Raw genomic sequence first — 11,605 nt, forward strand, 5'->3', positions numbered from 1 at the left:
AGTCAACATACTTAGTTTCAGCGTTATCATTGCTATTCTTGGTTAGTAAAAAGACCATTCAGGGGCCAGTACTGAGGCACAGTGGGCTAAGCAGAAGCCATCACCCTCTATGAGAACTGGTTCACAGCCCAGGCTGCTCTACTTCCCATCCGGCTCCCTGCTGACGGCTGAGAAAGCAGTGGAGGATGGTCCAAGCAGTGCTTGCACCCTGGCACCCACATGACAGACCGGAACGCAGTTCCAGGCTTCTGCCTCGGGCCTGACACAAGCCCCAGGCCACTACAGCCATCTGGGGAGTGGATCAGCAATAGGAAGATCCCTTTCTCTGTCTCCCTCAGTTCTTGTAACTTCCAAAGAAAATATACCTGTAATTAGCTTTGACCATTAGGTCTTTACATTTCTGTAATTTCAGCTATTGACACAGCAACAAGTTGGGTGACAAGGCTGTGTGAAAAGGGAAGCTCGGTCCCAGACTGCAGGATGAAGACATAATGGCTGACAACAGTGAAATCCTGCAGCCAGGGGTCAGGGGTCAGGGCCAACACAGGGGCTCCTCACGGCATGCACCCCACACAGGGACAGGATTCAGGGCCGAGACAGGGGCTCCTCACAGCAGGCACCCCACATGGGGACAGTCAGGGCCGACACAGGGGCTCCTCACGGCATGCACCCCACACAGGGACAGTCAGGGACGACACAGGGGCTCCTCACGGCATGCACCCCACACGGGGACAGTCAGGGCCGAGAATGGAGCAAGGGCTCCTCACGGCATGCACCCCACACAGGGACAGTCAGGGCTGAGACAGGGGCTCCTCACGGGATGCACGTCATACCGGGACAGGACTGTCCAGGTGTGCATGTCTGCACACACCTAACTACATCCACCCACGTAGGTGCACAGTTACAGCTACTGCTTGTATCAGTATAAGGCACCCCTGAGGACCTGAACATTTAGTAAGGTGCCTGTGAGGCCACAAGCTCTCCAAGTAGAAAGGCTTTTAAGTCCTGGGTGACTCACGCAGCAGAACCAGATCTGCAGCATTCTCAACTCAAGGGGACTTTTCATTTGGCAGGGTGGGAAACATCTGGCCTGGAAACCAGTCCATCCACAGCGGGCGAATTCTCAAGTGGGTGGCCCCTGGCAGAAAAAGAGTTCCTCAGCCCAGATCCAGAGCGCCAGGAAAACCAGTGCTGTGAGCCTTGCACTCCAACCGTCTACACTACATGGATGCCCATCTCCCCACTTTGCCAAACACACAGTGGACTTTGTTTTTACAAACACAGAAGAGGAATCACAAAACTAACTTGAAGATTGATGAGAATTCAATGAAAGAAAAAAATACCTTTCTCATCTTTCTAGGAAGTATTTAATAAGCATATTTTTAAAGTAAATCCCCCAGTAGGAAATGAGTAATTTGCTGTCTCTACTTAAACAAGGCTGTGCACACTATCAGCTGACCAGCTAAGGATGCATGTCATTGCCTCACTGGAGCGTTGTCACCATGTTCCCAAGAGGGCTTCGCATCTGAGTTCTGTGCCTCCTAGCTTTCCTCTTGCTTCCACAGGCCTTCATTTCTCCCATCGTCCCCATCTTCGGAACCCTCACGAACCCCTCTCCGTGTGCTGGGAGGGCTCTCCCTCTCTTAGCAGGCTTTCTCAGCAGGGTCAGACAGCTCCACCTGGATTTTATGCCTTTTGTCTACAGACCCGCATCAGTCGACTTTCTCTAAACTGCCTGCAATGCAGATGGTTCACTCTGGATTAACTCATATTTTGATTCTTGCCAAAAGATCCAACGACGTTTCTGTAAAGCACAGGTGCACACACAGAGGAAACTTGAACTCTAGTTGAAGTAAAGGCAGATCTTCCCACAGATCCCTCGGATCTGCCTGAGTTATCAGCTTTCCCTGTGTCTGGTGTGGCCACAACTGTATTCCTACTGGCAGATCTTCCCATGGATCCCACGGATCTGCCCGAGTTACTGGCTTTCCCTGTGTGTGGTAGCACCCATTGCACCTCTGCTTTCCTCTGATCTCTGCTGCGACTTGGACTGCTCCATGTAAGCTCCACGTGTTCGGTTCCAGCCACATCTTCCACAGTGCGTGCGGGGTCAGCAAGCCGCAGCCACCCATGCAACCAGAGAACACCTCAATGACTTTCTTTAAGACTCCGGAGAAAAAGGGAAACGGATTCACCATCAAGCTCCTCCAAAAACAGGACCCCAAAACATCTCCTACCAACCCACACTGCTGACTCCAGAACTTCCTGAGGAATGGGTGTCAGGGCGGCCAGGCTGAAGCCTGGCTGAGGCCCAGCGCTCCGGGTCCGGTCAGGACGCACAGCCCACGAGCCGGCCCCGGCCTCCGGCCTGCAGGGGCTGCTCAGGCCGCCTCACCCGCCGACCCCGGCCCTCACGCCCGTACTCACTGTGCGTCCCCCTAGACGACCAGCGACAGGACGCGGGCTTTTCTGATGGGAATGGCAGCGAACCCCGACACGGGGCGCAGAACCGCGGGGACACCCTCGGCCCGCGGACGCCGCCCGACCCGGGTTCGAGCCCCGCGACCCCACGAGCCCCGGCTTGGGGCGGCACCCTCGGCGCGGCTGGCTGCACACGCCCGCTTAGCGGCCCCTTTAACGCGGCCAGCGGGCGACGCCGTGCACGCCGGGAGTCGGGGCAGCCGCCGCACTTCCGCCCCACCGCGGCTGCGCCTGCGCAGAGCGTGGGTCCACAGACTAGGTGCGCGGGCCGGAAGGGGTCGGTGCGGCTGGTTCCCGTAATCTCTGGGAGCGGCTGGACATGCATGAAGGCCGTCATCCTGGGTGGGCCCTCCTGGGCAACAGAGCGCGTCCAAACCTCAGATTTTAGAGCTTGCATTGAGGAGGGAGTCTGTGAGGTGACGCCAACTTCTTAGAACCGCGTTGACCTCTCGTGTTTGCTTCCCGTCCCTTGGCGGCTGCCCCTTCAGAATCAGCCCCTCAGTGCCATGCTTCCTCGGCCAGGGCGGGCACTGGGGACGCAGAACAGGGACGTGGGTGGCCACAGTGCAGGTGTGGGGATGGTGGGACACAGTGGACAGAGAAGCTGTGTGGCTGCAGTGCAGGTGTGGAGATGGTGGGGCACAGTGGACAGGGATGTGGGTGGCTGCAGTGCAGGTGTGGAGATGGTGGGGCACAGTGGACAGGGATGTGGGTGGCTGCAGTGCAGGTGTGGAGATGGTGGGGCACAGTGGACAGGGATGTGGGTGGCCGCAGTGCAAATGTGGGGATGGTGGGGCACAGTGGACAGGGATGTGGGTGACCACAGCGCGACTGTGGGAATGGTGGGGCACAGTGGACAGGGATGTGGGTGGCCACAGCGCGAGTGTGGGGATGGTGGGGCACAGTGGACAGGAACCTGGGTGGCCACAGTGCTGGTGTGGAGATGGTGGGGCACAGTGGGCAGGAACCTGGGTGGCCACAGTGCAGATGTGGGGATGGTAGGACACTGGACAAGGATGTGGGTGGCCACAGTGCTGGTGTGGGGATGGTAGGACACTGGACAAGGATGTGGGTGGCCACAGCACGGGTGTGGGGATGGTGGGACGCAGTGAACAAGGACCTGAGGCAGGTGGACGGGGCTGAGCCGGAGCTGCAGGCATGCTTCCCACGTGGGTGGCATGTCCTTGAGCCGCCCTGGGCACCTTTCATATCAGCCAGCCTCTGTAGCCAGGAGCTAGATGGGAAATCAGACTCAGGCTTCTGGAGTGAGTTGCAGACACATGAGTCCTGGAGTAAGAGCCAAGTCTAAATTTAGCTTTTAATTTCATTTTTTTGGTGACACTTTTGAAGTCCTGTTGCTTTCTAAGTCTGGCTTCTTTCACTGTGCATGTTTTGTTTTGTTTTTTGAAAACCCTGATTTTAAAAGTTTGAATTTTTTTATTTGAAAGATAGTTAGGTCTTCTGTCCATTCTCGCTATCCCAATGCTCAGTATAGACCAGAACAGAGCTGGCAGCCTGGAATTCCATCTGTGCTCCCATGTGGCCAGAACGTGCATGCCTATCAGCTACCTCACAGCGTGTGCATGGGCGTGGATGGGACTGGGGCAGGAGCAGGGTCAGACCTGAATGCAGGCCCTGTGTGTAGCGTGCAGATGGCCAGCTGGTATCCGGACTGCCCAAACACCCATGCAGCCTAAAGTCTGGCATGGAAGTGCTTTTTTCTTACTTCGTACTGATGTGGACATGCTCAATTTGCCTTGTGACCATGGTGGGATTTTGAAGCTTGGCACCAGGGACTCTGCCTGTAGTCCCATTCTTGTGGCTGTTCTGTGACGGGCTTCCTTAAGGTTGTAGACTATTTCTGTCCTGAGGCCTGAGGTGGTTCTCAGTTTGGCCGGAGTTGAGCTGGAGCCAGGAGCCTCTTCTGGGTCTCCCACACAATGCAGAATCCCAGGGCTTTGGGCCGTCCTCTACTGCTTTCCAGGCCACAGCAAGGGAGCTGGATGAGAAATTGAGCAGCTGGGACACAAACTGGCGCCCACATGGGGTCCTGGCATGTGCAAGGTAAGGATTTAGCTGCTGAGCCATCATGCCACACCCAAATCTGTGATTTCTGAGTTGATGGTTTTACATTGCCGGACATGATGTCACAGAAGGGAGTCAGTCAGCTTTGCCCCCGGCAGCTGAGAAGTTGGGAGGACGTGGGCCACAGGGTAAGGTGATGGCCATGTGGGCCTTGGCCAGTGGCTCATGTCCACCTTTGCTGACATTGTTCTTTTCTGCTCTGATTATCTTCATTGTGTATTTCTGGCACTTGGGATTTTATGTTTCTGTACATTGCTTCACCTTTATTTGAGCAAGCTGCAGTGTGGTCCTTGAAGTGGCAGTCCTCGCCTGTTGCTGTTTAAAGCACCTGTGGTAATCCCGACTGCCATGGGCACTGCAGCCTATTTGGGTTCCTTTTTCAGGTTACCTCAGACAAGTACAGACTTGGCTTCCTGCGCTGGAAGTAGTAAGGTGTGATTTTGTTTCATTCTATGCTATATATAGTACAGTTAGTTGGCAGTTTTGTTATTTGTTACAGACCCACAGCCTCTGTCCTGCTTTTCATCTTACTTCTGTCTCGCATGCATGGACGGTCTTGCTGCGTTCATCTAATGGTTACTGACCTTTTATGCCCGCAGTAGCACTTGTGTGAATTACTTATACCGTGTTTCTTGGGGCTATGTGTATGTTTTCGTCAGGATTTTAGAATGGGGAACATGATAGAGATGTTTCCAGTGGTGAAACCCCCTCCTCTTAGCCTGAAGTTAGAGATGGAAACCCTTCAGAGGGGCCTGGGCCCTGCTGGTGTCTGCAGAGGGAGTGCTGAGAGTGGGGAAATGCTGATGTCCCACAGGCAGAATAAACTGGGTAGGTTCCAAATGTATTTTGAATACAGTTTTCAGAAGAAGACTGTAGGCTTTAACTGCAGAACAAGGCATTTATCTCTCTGTAATTCCAAAATGAAGTTGAGTGACCAGACAAGAACACCAGGCCGGTGAAAACAAGCCTCGGGCTGTCACGGCACTGTGGGTTAAGCTACAGCCTGTGATATTGCAGCCAATACTAGAGGCAGTTGAGTCCCGGCTGCCCCACTTCTGACCCAGCTCCCTGCTAATGAGCCTGGGAAAGCAGTGGAGACTAACCCATGCACTGGCACACCTAGCAGCCAGGATACTGTGTGGAGTTCCAGGCTGCTCTCACCTTGGTTGTTGAGCCATTTGGGAATGAAGCAGATCTGGCTTATTTTCTGTAACTCCACCTTCTTTCAGTGTTTAGGAGCAGGAGCAGAGGCCACCACTGCAACGCCTCATTGTGTAGCATCAGCTGAGGTCATCTCAGGAGACAAACCCCACCAGTTTGTGACCTGCATCCAAGCCAGTGACAGAACTGCCATCTGCTACAGTGGAGGTAGGACAGACCACACAGCTCCTCCAGGACCCCAGCTTAGTGCATCAAGTCCATGCAGGCCACTGTGGACAAGAGGCTGCAGCGACTGTAGAGCAGGAACCAATGGAAAGGGTCGCGTGGCACAGACGGTGGAGCCTGTGTGTCCAGCAGCCAGTGTGGTTGGCATGTTCCTCAGATGTCTGATCCTGGGAATCAAATTCTCCGACATTCTACCACTTCCCCTCTGATACCCTGGGCAATGATCATGGACTAGGGCCTGCTGTAAGTTGGGAAAGGGGAGAGAGGAGAACCACTGGGGAAGGAGAGACGGTCTCTAAGTGGCTGGGCCCAGCAGCCTTGTGGGAGAGCTGGGTGACACTGCAGCTGTGCCTTTGCCCTGGCCCAGCCCTGGGGGGTGAACAGCAGTTGGGCCTGTTTAGTGACTCTCTCCATCCGTCTTGGCCTCTCAAATAAGAATGGCTAAATTCCTTATGAACTTTACTAGACGCCTTCTCCATGCCCTCTCTTTTGTAACAGTTGGCCTTTGAGTGAACTAAAATTCTGTAAATTTCAATTTTCACTTCATTTCAGAAAGTTGTTTTTTAATGATGAAGTCTCCTCAAATAAATTTCAAAGACTTTTTCCATCTAACTCCTGGAAACCCAAATTTTAAAAATAGGGCTGTTTTCTGGACAGAGTCACAGACGTTGCTCACTAATTCTCTCACAAGTGTTAGAAAACAAAGCGCCATGTGCCAACCACAATAAGTAAACTCGAATTACAGACCTATGGGTGACACAGCTTAGAAACCTTCCCTAAGGAGAACCTGCTAACCAGAAGTGCTGGGGTCCATGCAATGGGTATGGGTGACACAAAGGTGTGAAGAGAACAGCTCCCCTGTTTGGCAGGGCCCAGTGGAGTTTCCAGCTGAATGGCAGGGCTCAGTGGATGTCTCTCTGACCACCTTGACGCAGTCTCACCCCTTTTACATGGACGTTCAGCCACCCCACAAGGAATTCTGTAATCTATTGAGGCATCACTGTTTGCCCCTGTGAGATGGCTTTTGCAACCAATGTGAGCTTGGGAGTTAATGTCACTGATAATGTCTTGGTAAGTGGGCCTTTCACAGTTTACACACAGGAGCACAATTAAGTCCATGCCATTTCTGAACACCTTATTGTGTGCCTACCCATTGCCCTGGAATCTGGCCCAGACATGTAGCACACCTTCTGGGAAAGGGCTTGATAAATATCCTAAATATTAGTGAAAGTGATAGGAGTGTGAGCTGAAACTGCAATGGCAATTAATACAGTTACTGTGACCTTAAAGGCTAGCCTGTCTTTGCAATTTCTTTGAAGCATAGGAAATGTAGCTGTTTTAGCCACTTTTATAATTTTTGGCTATAGAAATTAAAGGATGCCTTTAATTAATATTATGAAGATATGCTTTTTTTTCGGTGAGTCCAATTTATTTGTATTCATTTTTTTATTACATTTGATTTATAACAGTTTCATAGGGTCTGGGATTCCCCCGACCCCTCCCTGTGCCCTCCCCCCATGGTGGATTTCTCCACCTAGTTGCATTATTACATTCAAATAGATATGCTTTTAATTATTGTTTGATTATTTATGGGGTTATAGAGCCTGCAGTTGTAGGGAGGCTTTGATGTTTGAAACTTTTGTCTTGGATTTTTGTTTTTTCCCTTGTAACATATTTCTCCCATTAAATGATGGGCAAATCATAGAAATAGAAATGTGGTGCAAATGTATTACCGATTAGCAGCTAACCACATGTGCCCTGGCCTTGGAGTCCTGGCTGTCACCCAATTGCCGCTACTGAAGAATGAATAATGGCTTGCTTTGAAGAACATGAATGCAACATTTTACAGAATTATCTTTAGGGGCACCTGCTTAGCCATGAAGTACAGACAGAATAATCAAATGTCTATGCATGCCCCTAATCTTGAAGTAAAAATACAACATTTTTTTTAGTTTTTAATTTTTTTTTATTATTTTTTTAAAGGTTTATTTTTATTATTATTTTTTTTTAATTGGAAAGGCGGATATACAGAGAGGAGAGACAGAGAGGAAGATCTTCCGTCCGATGATTTACTCCCCAAGTGAGCGCAACGGGCCGATACTATGCCGATCTGAAGCCAGGAGCCTCTTCCGGGTCTCCCACATGGGTGCAGGTTCCCAAAGCTTTGGGCCGTCCTTGACTGCTTTCCCAGGCCACAGGCAGGGAGCTGGAAGGGAAGTGGGGCTGCCGGGATTAGAACTGGTGCCCATATGGGATCCCGGGCGTGCAAGGCGAGGACCTTTAACCACTTGCACCACCGCGCCGGGCCCAAAAATACAACATTTAGTTGTTTGTGCAGAAGCTTGCGATGTGGCTGAGTAAATAAAAAAAAAGGACAGCTTCCTGAGCTGTTACGCGAGGGCAACAAGTGACAGTGTCCATGTCTTTCCTTATTGCTGACTCCATGCACCCTTCCTGAGCTCCGAACTCGGCTGGAGCTGGCCTCCAGCAACTACCTATTTATATTAACCCTGAATATAAATGGATTAAACTCATCAAACAAACGTCATAGATTAGTAGACTGGATTTAAAAAAAAGAGGAGAAACATCTCACCAACAAAGATCAGCAGAGACTATAGCTCGTGGATTTTGATATTTTTGTTTTTAGCTTCATTTCTTCAAAAACACTTTTTTTTCTCATTAAATTCTTCACTGTTTCATAGATCATACATCATTCTCTTCAAGAAGGTTCTGGATTTCCTTTTTCATTTCTTCAGCGACACATTAATCATTCAGTAGCATGTTATTAGCTTCTTGGCGTTGCAAATTTCTTTTTTTCCTGTGGATTTTGTTTTGTGGCTTCTCTTTTAAGGGGATGTGTAGTAACTGTGTAAAAAAGACTTTCATATCTGGTGGCATGTTATTTAACTTCATGGCATTGTAAATTTCTGTTTTTCTTCCTGTTGTTGATTTTATTTTGTGGCTATTCACTTGGGGGGATGGATAGTGACTGTGCAGTGGAGACTGACATGTCCAGATGGGAGGATACAGTGCAGCGTGCATCTCTACTTCCAGATCGCGGACGGACTCCCAGTGAAACTGTTGGACGTGTCCTGACAATAGGATGCTGGACTCCCGGCATTGTCTGTGTCTGCAGTGATGGACATAGACAATGTTTATGGGGAACTGTACTGTCATGATAGTGGGGGGGGGGACTAGGGTTGGAGGTAGGGGAAATCCCAGCGCCTATGGAACTGTATCATAAAATGATAATAATAAAATGAAAAAAAGAAAAAACTCAGGAAAAAAAGTTTTAGTTAGCATTAATGCCTTTTGAAACTCATTTAAAAGTTTTCTCTTTCAGTTTTGAACTGATGAGAGTAAAACCAGAAATATTTTCAGCCATTCACCTTATTTCATAATGCAATGCACCAAAATATAACTTATTGCATTACTATACTAAACATTAATAAAATATATTTTTGTTTTTGCTTGTAATGCTTGTCTTCTACCCTCAGGGTTAGCTAGAAAGCCTAATTTACTAAGTAAGTCAATAATGTAAGATGTTTTTTATTTATAAAGACATAGAAGTCAATCAGGGACCCTGCTACAACAGCCTTTGAATTGCGAAGCTGATTGAACTTGTTGACAGACAGAGCCAGCCTGGTCGTGGCGTGTCCCCTTATAGGGGCTGACTCACTGCTGGGTGGGCCTCAAAGCTCTAAGGCAGTGGTGAGAATGCCCACAGAATGTACCAAGCCCACCATGTGGCCCTGTCCAGGCCACTGCAGGGAGGGCTGCAATTCTGATACATTTATGGTAGGTTAATTTTCAGTTGATAATTTTGTATGGCCTGAGAATGATGTTCTAAATATTCACATGGCTATGGCAGAAAGTAGTTGCCCAGCCCAGTGTTTAGGAAGACGGGCTCAGACGTTCAGACATTGGCTGGGGGAAAGCAGGGCTTGCTGTCCTGGCCCCTGTCAGTCTACTCCGTATGCTGTTCTGTGTGTCTCAGCACCACGGTCATGGGGTGGTAAACGACCAAATGAAAGCATATACCCCCTCAGGGTGTGGCAGCTGCTTTCGAACATCCTTTGCAAATCTGGTGGGCACCTGTCAGAGTGGAAAACGTCGTTAAAAGTGTGTTTGGTGGCCTGGCACGATGACTCAATGGCTAAATCCTCACTTTGTACGCACCAGGATCCCATATGGGGACCAGTTCATGTCCCGGCTGCTCCAATTCTGGTCCAGCTCCCTGCTTGGTTCAAAGCCTGGAGACCCTGCACCCAGGTGGGAGACCTGAAAGAAGCTCCCGGTTCCTGGCTTTGGTTCAACTCAGCTCCATCTGTTGCGGTCACTTTGGGAGTGAACTAGCATGGATGGCAGATCTTTCTCTCCATCTCTCCCTCTCTCTGTACATCTGCCTTTCCAAAATAAAACAAACAACAACAAAAGCCTCCAGTTGATGTGGCACTGTGCCATCCACCTGCTAGTGCCTCCCCAGAATGAGAAACAGGAACCTGTGGCTATGGCCTGAGACGGGCACGCCAGCCCTCCCCGTGGCCTGAGACGGGCACACCAGCCCTCCCCGTGGCCTGAGACAGGCACACCAGCCCTCCCCGTGGCCTGAGACGGGCACGCCGGCCCTCCTCGTGGCCTGAGACGGGCACGCCGGCTCCCTCTGGAAGATTTTCATAAACATGAATGTGCTCTGTCTGTGACATAAGTGGATAACTACTGTTATAAAGCAACTTGTTTTAAAGGCATTTTGGCTTTTGTGTTGCTCTGAGATTGTTCCATGCTTCTCCCGGTCTGCCAGCTCCTGACTGACACTAGAATATCTGCTGTTAACCTTCGTCAGGGGGTTGAGGATTCTGAAACAAACCAAGATTTCTGAGCATGCTGCTTAGAAATGGTGGCTAGAGCAATTCAGAGAACAGAAGCACTGTATGTTAGGGTCTGCTTGGAGAGTCCCAAGGCCTTGGGCCGCCCTCACTGCTTTCCCAGGCCACAGGCAGGGAGCAGGATGCGAAGTGGGGTAGCCAGGATGTGAACCAGTGCCCGTATGGGTCCTGGTGCAAGGACTTAGTCACTAGGTTATTACACTGGACCCAAAAGTCTTCACCCCTTCTGTTCATTCACAGGGGTCAAAGGGAAGGAAAAGGCCAAAGGCCATGGGGGAATGTTTGTGTAAATACCTCGTCAATACCTCCTAGATATCCTCACCACAGCCATCTCAAGTCCCTTATGAAAAGCCACAAATACCTCAAATCATCTCAAACAACTAAAATACCTTATAATAGCTCATAAATATCATCAACACCTTACAAATATCTCACATTCCTCATAAATACTTTGAAAATATTATGTGCCACATTAATTCCCCATTAGCTATCTCAGATATAAATATCAAATACCTAATAGACGTAAATGTTAAGTTCCCATAATATAAGAATCTCCAAAGTACCTCATGAACAAATACACCTCAGACCCCTCGGTGTCTCAGGGCAGCTCCTGTTCGTTGAGCACAATGAGGAGTAAATGCAGGTGTGTGGCCCCCAGTGGTGTGGACAGTGCTCATCCACACCCTTACAAAGTGCCTGGGCCTGAGGCCGGCTGTTCCTGACCCTGCGTTGATGCCCTAACGCCTCCATGAGATCTGGCTCCTAGT

The 11,605-nt window shown here is 50.0% G+C and overlaps 1 protein-coding gene across 1 annotated transcript in view; it reads right to left on the reverse strand.

The window, feature by feature from the left end:
* TMCO3 (transmembrane and coiled-coil domains 3) overlaps positions 1–2,577 on the reverse strand; it is a 28,529-nt gene extending 25,952 nt beyond the window's left edge. The window contains exon 1 of the mRNA XM_040991109.1: positions 2,428–2,577. The gene's annotated coding sequence lies outside the window, so the exon portion shown is untranslated. The remainder of the gene's footprint in view (positions 1–2,427) is intronic.
* Positions 2,578–11,605: the final 9,028 nt, after the last annotated feature.

The sequence above is a fragment of the Ochotona curzoniae genome, unplaced genomic scaffold, assembly GCF_017591425.1.
Source record: "Ochotona curzoniae isolate NIBS_2020 unplaced genomic scaffold, NIBS_Ocur_1.0 contig_64, whole genome shotgun sequence".
Lineage (NCBI taxonomy): Eukaryota > Metazoa > Chordata > Mammalia > Lagomorpha > Ochotonidae > Ochotona > Ochotona curzoniae.